The sequence below is a fragment of the Trematomus bernacchii genome, unplaced genomic scaffold, assembly GCF_902827165.1.
Source record: "Trematomus bernacchii unplaced genomic scaffold, fTreBer1.1, whole genome shotgun sequence".
In the NCBI taxonomy this organism is placed as follows: Eukaryota; Metazoa; Chordata; class Actinopteri; order Perciformes; family Nototheniidae; genus Trematomus; species Trematomus bernacchii.
Window position 1 is genome coordinate 18867624 of NW_022987714.1, and position 12663 is coordinate 18880286.

Consider the following 12663-nt stretch of genomic DNA (forward strand, 5'->3'; position numbering starts at 1 on the left):
TGTCAATGGATTTTTCAGAGTCAATTTGTTTGATGTGGTCACTGACTATGTTTTTCGTTGTTGAGATTTAAATCAGAGGTGTGCCTGGACCTTATATAGCCTGTCAGGTCCCTCATGATTCGTTAATTACTTGGATTAGAAATTCGTTGCAGGTGTTTTGTGAAAGAGGTGTGAGTTGATGATTTATCATGTAATTTAGCCTACTAGTTTAAAAAGGTTAACATAGCCTACTGTGTATAGTGTATAGACAGTCATTGGGTGTTTTGTGTGTTTGTATGTGTGCATGTGTGAATATATGAAACGTATATAAGCGTAATGTAGCCTATATATGTCTCCCTTTATTTGTAGGGTACTTTTTATAATAATGTTTTAGTGCTGCCCAATACAGAAGAGATGTTAGTATGTGTCGAAAATACTCATACATTCGTGTCATCCTTGTTGCAAATGGAATTTAAAGTAAATATGTGGGGGAACAATGTTCAGCTGATCTAACAGAGATTACAAAATACAGCGCTCTAACAAAACACTCGCAGCTGATGCAGCTGTTGCCACGTCATAATTAACGGACATCTCTTTAATATGACCACTCAGAGGAGAGGAGTTCTCATTTCTCTAACCGCCTGCTGCTTCCCCTCCTCTCTCCCCGGTTCCCCTCCTCGGCTCCTCCGCTCGCATCTCCTGTGGGCGGGACTAAGTCTCGAGGATAGGAGTCGAGGAGGGGAGTCGAGGAGGGGAATTTGATGAAATGAGAACGGCCCCAAGACAAGTCCAAGTCCGAGCATTTTAAAAGTCAAGGCAATACCCAATCCAATCATGTGCATGGTAATTTTTAAGCCAAGACCAAACAACTATCAGGTCCAAAAATTCTAACTCTGATATTCCTGTTGTTCACAGTCAGAGTCAACTGTAAATGTTATATCGCAGAACAGTTCAACCAGTGGCGGCCGGCCCATAGGGGCGCGAGGGGCGCCGCCCCACCTCTTCCCACATTTTAGATTGCCATAAAAAAATATTTTAATTTTTAAATACATTTCTTTTTTTTAACATTTTTTTTTTTAATGAACAAGGTACATATTATATAGTTGGTGTCAGTTAAATTTATAATCTATGATAAAATATCGATAAAAATTGTTTTACGATGTCTAAAGTTACTAATAAGTCACATGTTTCCTGCTTGGGGCGCAGAAATCTTTGCCCATTGATTCTCGTTTTAAGTGGTGCATGCGCAGTCCGCACCTCTTCAATGCAACAGATAGGAGCAGCTCGGGGCACACCAAACTGCGCCCAAAGCAGCTGTTGACACCGCCAACAACTACTGTAGGGGGCAGCAGGAGCCAGAGTTCCCGTTAGCCGGTAATTACCGGACTATGACCGGTAAAATATGCTGAAGACCGGCAAATCTAAATCTCTCCGGTCAAAATGTCCGGTCAAAATAATTTCCCCTTAGCCCAATACCGCATCAGTTGCGCCACTTATGTGACAGACAAGAATAGTATGTGACAGACAAAAGAGTATGTGACAGACAAGAATAGTCAATTCTAATGTTTAACACTTAATGTGGAGAAAGAGATGTCCTGTATGGGTTGATTGTGCGTTGATCTGTTGGTAATGCCTCTGGGTTCAGGTGGGCATGTAAACAAATGCATAATGCTGCGCTATACTTTGTGGCCTCACCCGGTTGCATAGCGACGCTTATTGTTTAGGTGTCTTTTAATAAGCAGGTATTCATATCATTAGCTAGAACTAGCTGATCGATATGGAGATAAACGCGAGTAAAGTCTAATCTGACGGGAGAGAGAGATCGGCGGTTGCTGACGAGTCGACACGCAGCTCTGCATGTGCACCTGCAGTGGTGAGCAGAACAAAACACACGTCAGGTTAGAACATCACACGTAGCTATTTTAATTACCTCTCAAACTACCTAAACTAGTTATAGATATGTTTAGTTTTACTGTTGGGTCACTCATTACTGGATCCACGAGCTGCATGATACTGACGGGCTGTCAGGAGAAGGAGAGAGCACTCCGTTTATTATTCCCGTGTTATTGTAAGTTACTGTACACTTTTTAATAATGTAGTTAATCTACTATAATTAGTTTGTTTAATATCGAATCATATCAATTTGTTTTAAAGCTCAATAAATAACAAAGAAGACCTTTGACCGGCACTTTTCAAATTTTGTCCGGAAGATTTAAACTTTAACGGACATTTTGACCGGCAAAAAAATATTCTAACGGGAACTCTGGCAGGAGCGCCAGAGTAAGTGATTGACGTTTGAATGAGAGAGTTAGACGGAGAAGGAGAGTAAACAAAACTAGATAGCGAATATGGAGAAGGAAAATTATGTTTAATCACTAAAAGAAACACCCTTTGAGAGGAGGACACTGGAGGGAAAGCTGGGAGTAAAAGAGCTCGGACCTGATCAGCCTGACATAGGCAGAAGTTAAGGACAGAGGAAGGCAGTATACCTGCTCTTTTTCAAGGAGCTGGTTTAGCAAGAAGGCTAACTACCTGTCGCAACACCAGTGCTATATTAGCTTCCCCTGCCTCCCTTTTCAAACGTCAGGATCAGACCAGTATGGACCAGACCCAGCATGGATCCAGACAGGTGTGAGTGACTTAAAGCACATATCAGAAAAAACTAAAAAGCATGAACAAACTAGAGTCCACATGGATGATGCTATGCGACTAGCCATGTTTAGGAAAGTAAACACAGCTGTCCAATGAGGGCTACAGGATAGGGATCAGTAAGCATAATAAGGAGGTTGACAAAAACAGGCACTAAAATAATAGACTGTGCTCAAGTGCTGTGTGCCTTTGAGCTAGCCCTGCGTTGTAATATGACATATGTTTTGAGTTTGTGTATAAGTTTGCTTAAATGTTGGTATAGCCCCCCCTGGAGAAAATGCACCAGCCGCCACTGAGTCCAACCTGCTTTATATCATAGTTCACTTGAACTACATAGTCTACATGAATGCTTTGGAGTCCATAATTATGTGCACATCCTACTCACCCTCTTCAAACTGCATGTGGGCTGCTGCTGCTACACTAGTCTAAATATAAACCTACCTTACACACGTACAGTGTAGAGGACGAAATTAAAGAGTGTGTGTGTGTACATTTCAAATTTAAAGTGGACCTATCATGCTATATTTGAATAATATAGTGTACGACCATACCTATATAAGGCATATTTATACTTTTTTTTTCTCAAAATACCAAACATCATGCATTTTAGCCATGCCTCATTTCGCTCAATTTGCACTTTTTTAGCTCTGTTTTTGCAAGGGCTGATTCTGTGAGAACAGCACCACCTACAGGCCTGGCATATGTACTACAGCGTCTCCAGCGCTTTCGAACGGCAATGGCCTTGGCTGTCTCCTCCTGATTGGTGGATTGGCCCAATAGCCATAGCGCCACTGTCCTGACATCAGGACAGTGTTCAAATCTGGATCAGTTTGTATCAGATCCGTTGCAGACCCTTTTTTAGAGATTTGGGTATGGAGGAAAATAGAGAGGGTTGTGTTTTCTGACACTTGGTGAGTTCCCTGGAACACCGGGGACACATATTCATGTATAAAAGACGTACAAAAGTGCATTTTGCATGATAGGTCCCCTTTAAGTAATTCTTCAAATATGGGATTTCTCCCGCATTTCATTCATAGTTTTTACTCTAGTTTTGTTGCCATAACAGCACGCCATTGTTTGTTTGATTTCCCCTAGAACATCCACTTAAATACATTTTTTAAGAATGTATTATCACATTATTTGCAGAATCCCTCACTTCATATTTTACAGAAGATGGATTTGTAGTTAGGTATAATAGTCAACACATTTTCTGGACAGAATACATACATCTGAAATGTGTACTTCCTGTTGCAGTTAAAGGTATGTAAACAAAAACATGTGCCGTTTGACTCTGAAAATGATTTAAAATCTTGATGTGCATTCAAGTTCAGTAACTTCTTTGTCATAGCAAGAGTTAATCTGAGCTGATTTTGTTAGTTTTTCTTACTGCTGCTATAATATGTGAATTATATTTATAGAACAGACTGTAAAGTATGTTGGAATTTATACTTGTTTTCCTGAAAGTACAGAATTTAAACACATTCTCTGCAGTGTTTGGATTCACCGTTTCATGACCTTGTGTTTCTGGTCTCTTTTTTACAGTAATTAAAAAATAATAGTGTTGTTAATGAAGCTCAAGCATTCAGTGTTGTCATATCTTTCTCTATGGCCATGCAGAGAAATGACTGTGCTGTTTTAAAGTTGAGCAAAGGTTAATCAAAAATACCTTTATCACACCTGGGAGATACATCAGTTGAAATATTAATAATCCTGCTTATCTTGAAGTGCTCTTGTGAGGGAACGCATGTGACTTTAGGGGAGCAGCATTTTTCAGAAGTGCATTAGAAACACCGTTGAGTGAGAGATAATCCTTTTAAGTTTTTGTTTTTCTTCTGAAGCTTTCATTGTCCTTTTTGGTCTTTAACAGATATATAGTGTAGAAGTACTGTTGGACTCTGCTGTTTCTGAACACTTCTTGCCTGAAATCTTATAGACTAGATATTTTAAAATGTAATGGACAGAAACTTGAACATGACAAACATAGACAGGTATTTACATATAACGTTATTTAAATCAGTTCTCCCACCCAGCTCTGTGATCTGCTGGTCACATTACTGTCATAATGAATGATATAATAGTCACAGTGTTCTATTTCTATCCATCCATCTTCATCTGCACATCTGAAGCAGGGTTGTGGAGTTAGCAGTTCCAGCATGGGGCCATACATTTCTATTTCCCTGGCCACATTAACCAGCTTCGACTGGGGGTCTTCAAGGCACTCCCAGGCCAGCGTTGAGATCTAATCCATCCACCTGGTCCTAGGTCTGCCCCGTAGCCTTCTCCCAGCTAGAAATGCCTGGAAGTTCCAGGCTGGAACACTTCAAGGCGGCCATGTGTCATTGAACCGCCCTTGTTGGAGATGAATGTTCAGACTGGAGCCACAAACCACCAGGAGACAGGAGTTTAAATGTCTTTGTTTTATTTATCAGGGTATTCAGTTGGTGAGATGGTAGCTGTTGCCAATGGCTCTAGTAGAAAAGGTGAAACAAAATGATTACAGCATTTGCACATTAGAATAATACTTATATTACTTGCACATTAAAGTTAACAAATATGTCTGCCGTAATTATATTAAATTGGAACTAAATTATATTCATTACTATATTGAACAACAAATGTGTTCAATACCATTGAGGTTACTCAAGTGCAAACATCCAAATTACAAAGAGGATTCTACTTACATTGGTAAATCAAAAGACACATGGCGAACAGCTACCAAACACTCAATCCTGGTGTGGGTGTTTGAGGACAAAGAGGAGGAAGTCCTCATCCAGGCCTCTATTTATAGCCTGTGAGGAACTTCTACCTGCTTCCCTACACAGTGCCTCTTGTGGACAGGAGGGTTACACACATGCAATTTCTAACAGCCCTAGTTGGCTCCTTTCTACAAAAAGGTTCTACTCCGAATCCCCTCCGGATGTCCGAACTTCTCACCTTTACCCTAAGGGAGATAGAATGCCAGCCATCCTCCGTAGAAAAGTCCTTTCAGTCGCTTGTATCCGCATATATATCTCGTTCTTTCAGTCATGATCCACCCTTCATGACCATATGAGAGTAGGAACTAGGAAGGAAGATGGATAGGTAGCTCCAGCCTCCGGCCTTCTGGCTCAGCTTTCTACTCATCAATCGTGTAAAGCGACTGCATTTACCCTCCTACTGTTCTGATTCTCTAGCCCATCTCACACTCTATTGTCCCTCATTCGAGAACAAGACCCCAACATACTTGAAATTCTTGACTTGCAGTAAGGACTCATTCGCTACACGAAGTAGACAGTGTTGGTATTTGTGTTGTCTAACGGTGTATTAAGCGTTCAGAAAAGATGTTGTGTATATTAAACACTTGTGTTACAAATAATTATATATATTCCTTATATAAAGTGTTGCAGCGACATGAATGGTGCGTCATGATTTCTTTCTTTCTCTGACTCTGGTGTTTGGAAAAGCAAACTGGCTGTTAGGTGGTTCGCGAAATGAACCAACTGCAAAGCACACTAGCCCCAGCTAGAACTCAGTGAAAAAGGGGGATGTTTAGAACTTTTTGGGCCAGATTAGTTTTTATTGGAGAGTTATAGTGTTTTGAAATTTGAGACAGAGGGATGAAATGTTTAAACGGTTCCAAGCCGGAATCAAACCTGGGACCCCCGCGCAAACTGAGCCGCAGTGCATGGGTCACCAGCTCCACCAATTGATCTCACGATGGCCAACTGGACCAAGTTTGTTGTGTGTAACTTATTATGTACACAAGTTGGGTACTTTAGTTGTCATTTATTGTCTTGATGTTGAACAAAGTCAAGTGGCTTTTCGTTGAGTGAGGGGGGCGAGGTCTATGGTTTTCACCGTGTCCTGTCACAATTATTTCATTACTTTTTCGTGGTTATATGTCCATCAAAGACAGGGAATCAAAATACTGCTAGCAAATTAACGTTGACATAAACAATATACTATTCAACATTTAAAAAATAACGGATTTGCATATGTTTTACGAGGAAAGAAAATGATACTATTTAAAGACACTAGCTATGGTCAGTCCATAACGTCTGAGCAGTATTCCCTCTGGTTGTGTCACTGGAGTGTCACGGTGCTCTCTTAAGGGGATCTAGATTATTGGGGAGAGATAAAGCTCGGGACTCTCTGTTATCTGGTTAGCTTTCTTCATACTTTTAGCCCAAGCAAACATATTTATATCCAGCCGATTGGATTATTTTCACTCTCTATCTGAGACCCAAAAAGCCAGAAGGACAGATGAGTCCATTTAGGACGTAATGGACTTATGCCGGTTGTGATTTGTTCTATCAAAAATGAAAACACATATACACAGCAGCACACACACACACAAATAAGAAAACCATTACTGACTGTGTTTGGCCCCTGGCGATAAAAGCCATCGGCCTTTAGCCATTAACAGGGTTTTTTATGGACCAGACCACCAAACAGAGATCCTTACTGAAGAAAAAACACACACTTCTTTGTTTTCTCTGCGTCTTCCTCTCCCAGCCTCTTCCTCCTCTTCCTCATTATCATCTTCATCATCCAGATCTCTTAATACCTTCTCCTCACAGACCACATCTATTCTTGTAATGTTTTTAATCTGCACCTGGTTTCTTTTTTCCTCTTCATCCGTATCCCCCTCCGGCCTCGACCAGCTCCAATCCTCTCTTCCTTCATTTTCCTTTTGCACCCCTCCCTCAGGCTGTTTCCGGCCATAACCACAAAGCAGGCATTTAAATCACACAATAATTCATGAGGACAAACAGCATGTTGGTTTGCTGTGGTTCAAGGCCACATATACTGTTTAATGCATAGCACAAACTAGTACAGAAGCACTACATATGCTAATATGGTTTAATAATTAAAAACACATAATCAGGCAGGAAGTCCCTTGGTACTCGTTTATTGCGGTTGCAAATTACAGTATGTTACACAGAATAAATTAGATGTCTTAATGTGTGCTGTTGGAAACAAATCTATACAAAACAATCAAGAGGAAAAGGCGTTTTTAAAAAGGGTCTCCAGCCATGTTAGCATCTCTGTGACACTGTATTTATAGTTAGCACGGTGGTGCTTTTAAGCTAAATGCTAATGTTTACCATGTCCATTAAGCTTATCAACAAACAAATGTAATGTATAGTTTGAATGTTGGCCATGAGGGTTGTGTAATAGGTCACCAATGTCAGTATGTTGTCTGTGTATATGTGTGATTTGCTAACTGTGCACATCAGCAATTTGTGTTAACACGTTTTTGTCTTTTATGGTGTACTATGTCATGATTTTTGTATCTTTTGTGGAACTGCAAGACGGTGTCCACAACTAATTTCCGAAGGGTGACAATAAAGTATATCGTAATGAAGTTCACATCATATTAAAGCAAATTTGGACCAAAAAACAGCTGAGGCAGAAGGCACTTATTTAGTTTTGCATGTAGTATTGATCAAACTGAAAATGTAGTAGTTGTTGCCATTGTTGAGTACTCAGATCCTTCACTTAAAGGGGACCTATCATGCAAAATGCACTTTGTGATGTCTTTTATACATAAATATGTGTCCCCGGTGCGTCGGGGAACTCACGCAGCGTCAGAAAATAAAACCCTCTCTCTTTTCCTCTGTACCCAAATCTTTTAAAAACGGGTGTACAACGAGCGGATACAGATTCCATCCGATCTGACGTCAAATTGGCGGCGGACCCACAGAAAGTTGCTATCAGAAACAATGCCTGACGTGTTTTGGACGTCTTTGTTTACATTAGCAAGCCTCGCTAACACTCAGAGCTAACCTGTACTGGAGAGCACATGTGTTTAAAAAGCAGGAAATAAAAAAAGAACTCATCTTGTGAGAAACCTGCAAGAGAAAAAGCATTTGAGCTCCATACTATTTCAGAAATAATCCTTGACGTGGTTTAAACAGGATGGCGTTTTATCACAACCGAATTTAACTTTATCTCCGGTAGAATTCTGATCAGGCATTAGCTCCGCCTCCTCTTATTTATTTTTTTCAAGCTAAGGACCCAAAATCTGCATTTCTCTAACAGGGCTTCAAAAGAGGGGTTTGAGCAATATGTGGCATGGCTACAATGGGTGATCTGTTTGGTATTTTGAAAAAAAAACTTCACAGACATGCTTTATATAGGTATGGCCCTACAATATATTTTTCAATATATGATAGGTCCACTTTAAGTAAAAGTACAAATACTACGGTCTTTAAATACTCCATTACAAGTAAAAGTCCTAATTTCAAAATGTAACTCAAGGTAAAGTAGAAATGTATAAGCATCAAAATATACTTTAAGTACTTGTTATGCAGTATTATATTATTATACTTTATATTCTCCTGTTTTGAATCATGTGAGGGCATTTTCATATTGTAGTTTGTCAATGTGAAGCTTTTTAGATATGTGAAATATTGTTAAGATTAGTAGTACATTACAGTATTGTACAGTATGTGTACAAAGTAACTGTGAGTGTTAAATACATGTAGTGGAGTAAAAAGTATGAGATTTGCCTCTGAAATGTAATGGATTAGCAAAATAAAATAGCATTAAATGGAAATACTCGAGTAAAGTACAAATATGTCAAAAAGTACTAGAGTACAATATTTTTAGTAAAATTACTTAGTTACTTTCCACCACTGGTTGTTGAGGAGTAGTTTGTGCTCGGGAGAAAAGTCAGCATGACTAAAGGATAAAAGGACTATACTGTATTGTCATTCTGCACAACAGGGTTGACAGGAAATGCAGTTAAAACTCCAGTCATGCTGCACAAGAAAAACAGAACACAACGAAAACAGCAGTGTGACATTAACATAGCATGCAATAAGAGAAAGCTGGGACACGGGGTCCATCGGATTAAGAAGTACGAGCAGAGGAGCTGAGTGGAGAGAGGCAGCTGCAATCCAGCAAAGGAACCAAACATGGAAACCAAGAGTGTACGGATAAAAGCAGACCAGGGGCAGAGTTACGAGCTCTGCCCAGGGGCGTGAGTAACAGACGCTGTAGTGCGAAGGCCTTGTGTTGTTTTTAAAAAGAATAGTGAGCAGCGACAGTGGAGGATTTAGGATTGTAGGAGATCCGGGGTTTAGCCCAGAATTTTGATGCTGTGGGGTGGGGGGGGGTGCTAGTGGAGCACGCTCATGCACTGTGAACTCACCGGAGCCTCGCAGCGGGGCTACTGTGGAGCGCATAAACCAGACTCTTCACGCTAACGAAGGATCACTTCTTCTTCAGGGCAGGGAAGGCTACGCAGTACGCAGGCTACTGTCCCGCAGCTGCTGCCTCTCTGTTGGACTCCGGTACTGCACATTACTCCCGAGAGAGAAACATTTGCTTTAAGTGAAACATTCGGGGCTTTTCAGAAAACATCCGGGGCTTGAGCCCAAGTAGCCACCCCCTAGCGCCGCCACTGAGCTGCGACAGCCGACTGTGTCCATATGTGTTGGAGGACCCTTTTTCGATTTCTTTACAGAATTACTTTGAGCCCCTTTTTTTCGATTTTTTAATGTATTTATTAATTTCTCTAGATGCACTATTTTATTCCCAATTTTAATTTTAGGCGACCTCTGTTTTTAGTGTTTTAGTCAAGTCTTTACGGAATATTTATCAATTTGTTCGAACCTTGACTTTAGCATTTGGCTTCTTGATTTCCCAGTGTTGCTCTCTACCTGATTTTAAAGGAGTCCTTTTCCGCATATTGAATTTTCCTTTAGTGCATTTATTGAGTTTGCATTAGGGTGAACAGCACCAGCAGAGCCAATGGGGAAGTGCCTGGGCAAATATACCCACCCGCCCCTTCTGAATGAACATGCCACCCTCGTTGGTGTTTGGTCCTGCAGGTTTGGGGGGTGGTCCGAAGTTGTTTTGATCGTCTAAAGGTCCGCTGCACTATTTCAATCCCTAAGCCTCCCTCTCCGACAGTTATGAGTGTTTCTCTGTCATAGAGCATCCATAGATGGCATTCTGAATGCTCCCTGGGGGGCCATCTCAGTATTGACGCATAGGGCCTTTGGTATTGCTTTTAGTGTCTCTCTCAGGCCCCGTTTACATGGAGACGGTTCAGGTTGTATCTGCTACTTTTTTCTATTGTATAGACAATTCGTTCACACGAGGCCGTAACGGAACCGCGGAAACGGACTGCTCAAACGATAACGGGTCCCAAGGTGGGTAGATCTGCGGACGGAACGCTCTAGGGGGCCAAACGGCTCCGTGTGTACGCCCTATACGCCATAGCCCCGCCCTCCCCACCTCTCCTGCTCACCCCTGTGTCACCCGCGTCATTGCTGATGTGTTTCGCCAACAACAACAACCGAGTGTTTCGAGCTATGTCCCGGTATCTCGCAGGACAGTGCACCCAGCTGGAGCCTCCAGCTAGATTTGATCGATATGGACATAAACGCGAGAGAAGTCTAATCGGACAGGAGAGAGAGATCAGAGATCAGCTGCTGCTGACGGAGACACGCAGCTCTGCATGATCACCTGCAGCTCCGCCCGCTGTGATGGAGCGATGAGCGGAGCAAAACACACACTTCAAGTTAGACCATCACCCTTAGCTATTTTAATTACCTCTCAAACTACCTAAACTAGTTATAAATATGTTTATTTTTACTGTCGGGTCACTCATTACTGGATCAGCGAGCTACATGAGACGGATACTGACGGGCTGTCAGGAGAGGGGGAGGAAAAGAGAGACTCCGTTTATTATTCTTATATTATTATATAGAGTACTATGTACTACAGCGTTTCCAGCGGGTCGAGCGGTCTCGTGTGGACGGACACGTTTATTGAGCCTGATTGCGAGTGAAGACTTATTTTATATCGAATTCGGTTCATTTTTGTTTCCGTCTCCGTGTAAATGGGGCCTCAGATGACTGTAAAGAGAGGTGGACCCATAATAATGGCCACAGAGGCAATAAAAAGGACTCTTGCGAGTTGTACCTTTTAGGCACCTTATCCCGAGAATACATAAATCATCAAATCAAGGTCAGTTAGTCATGTTGAACACAGATTTGTACAAATTAACCGGGACTTGTTCCAGACTTCTTAATGTTCTTTCACAATCTCTTTTTTCTTATGTGTCCTGTTCCGTCTTACCTAATCATGCATTATTAATTTTCAAACCCTACTTTCCATTTCCTGCTTTTCTGTGGGGTGCTTTGTAACGGTGTGGGGAAGTGCCCCGGGGACTACAGCATTTGGAACATAGACACTCAGATTCTTACCCCCGAAAGAGTTGTTTATGTCTCAGGAGAGGAAGGTGTGAGAAAGTAGGGGTAGACAAGATGAGGTATACAGGGAGTAGTTGGGTACACTGCTGGGAATTTACTGCAGATTTACAACAGTATCTTAGAGTATTTATAGTGATTGTAAAAAAACTGTTATATTTTCATATTTTCCAGTAAATTAAAAGTTTATACAGCCAGATGAACTTATTTGATAACTGTGATGTAATAGAATAATAGCCTACAGTGTTTTCTGTGAAGCTGTGGCAATGAGCGCTTTACAAGTCTTGTCACTATCTATTGACATCATACTGATGATAGAAGGCTAATCTTCCTGTTGTGATGATAATACCCTTTTATTAAACTGCACATATTATTTGTTTTTGGGTTATAAGACATTAATGGCTATTCCTGAACATAACTTTGAACAGCAATAATAATGAGAGCTGACAATGTGGAATACCAAAAAGTAGCTAATGTCTAGTCTAGCTCCAGAAATTGTTAGTGTACAGAATAGTTTTTCTGTATGATTATTAAACTGTTGGTGTTTCAAATGATGTTTCATTAGGTCATGGCAACCTCTTTAGCTAGGTTAAGCTCAGTTAGCCGTAGTGACGTTAGCTAGCTAACAGAACGTTGTCCTAAAGTAAACGTTGTTAAAGGTAGGCTGTTTGTACAACTGAAAATGCAAAAAATGTTTTGTTTGTTTGGGTTTCGCAAAAGTGTCTCTCTCAATAGATGGAGAAATTAGGTACATGTCTGGTTTTCAATGTTGCTCCATGGAACAACAGTCAAGACTATGATGCAGTTCTCTTACCCTTTCCCTAATGCC

The 12663-nt window shown here is 40.9% G+C and overlaps 1 long non-coding RNA gene across 1 annotated transcript; it reads right to left on the bottom strand.

The window, feature by feature from the left end:
• Positions 1–5030: 5030 nt before the first annotated feature.
• On the bottom strand, positions 5031–5378 carry LOC117491796. Its single transcript, XR_004556793.1, has 2 exons — positions 5310–5378; positions 5031–5096 (listed from the first exon to the last, which is right to left on the bottom strand). It is a non-coding gene; the product is annotated as an uncharacterized LOC117491796 (long non-coding RNA).
• Between the last annotated feature and the right edge of the window lie 7285 nt (positions 5379–12663).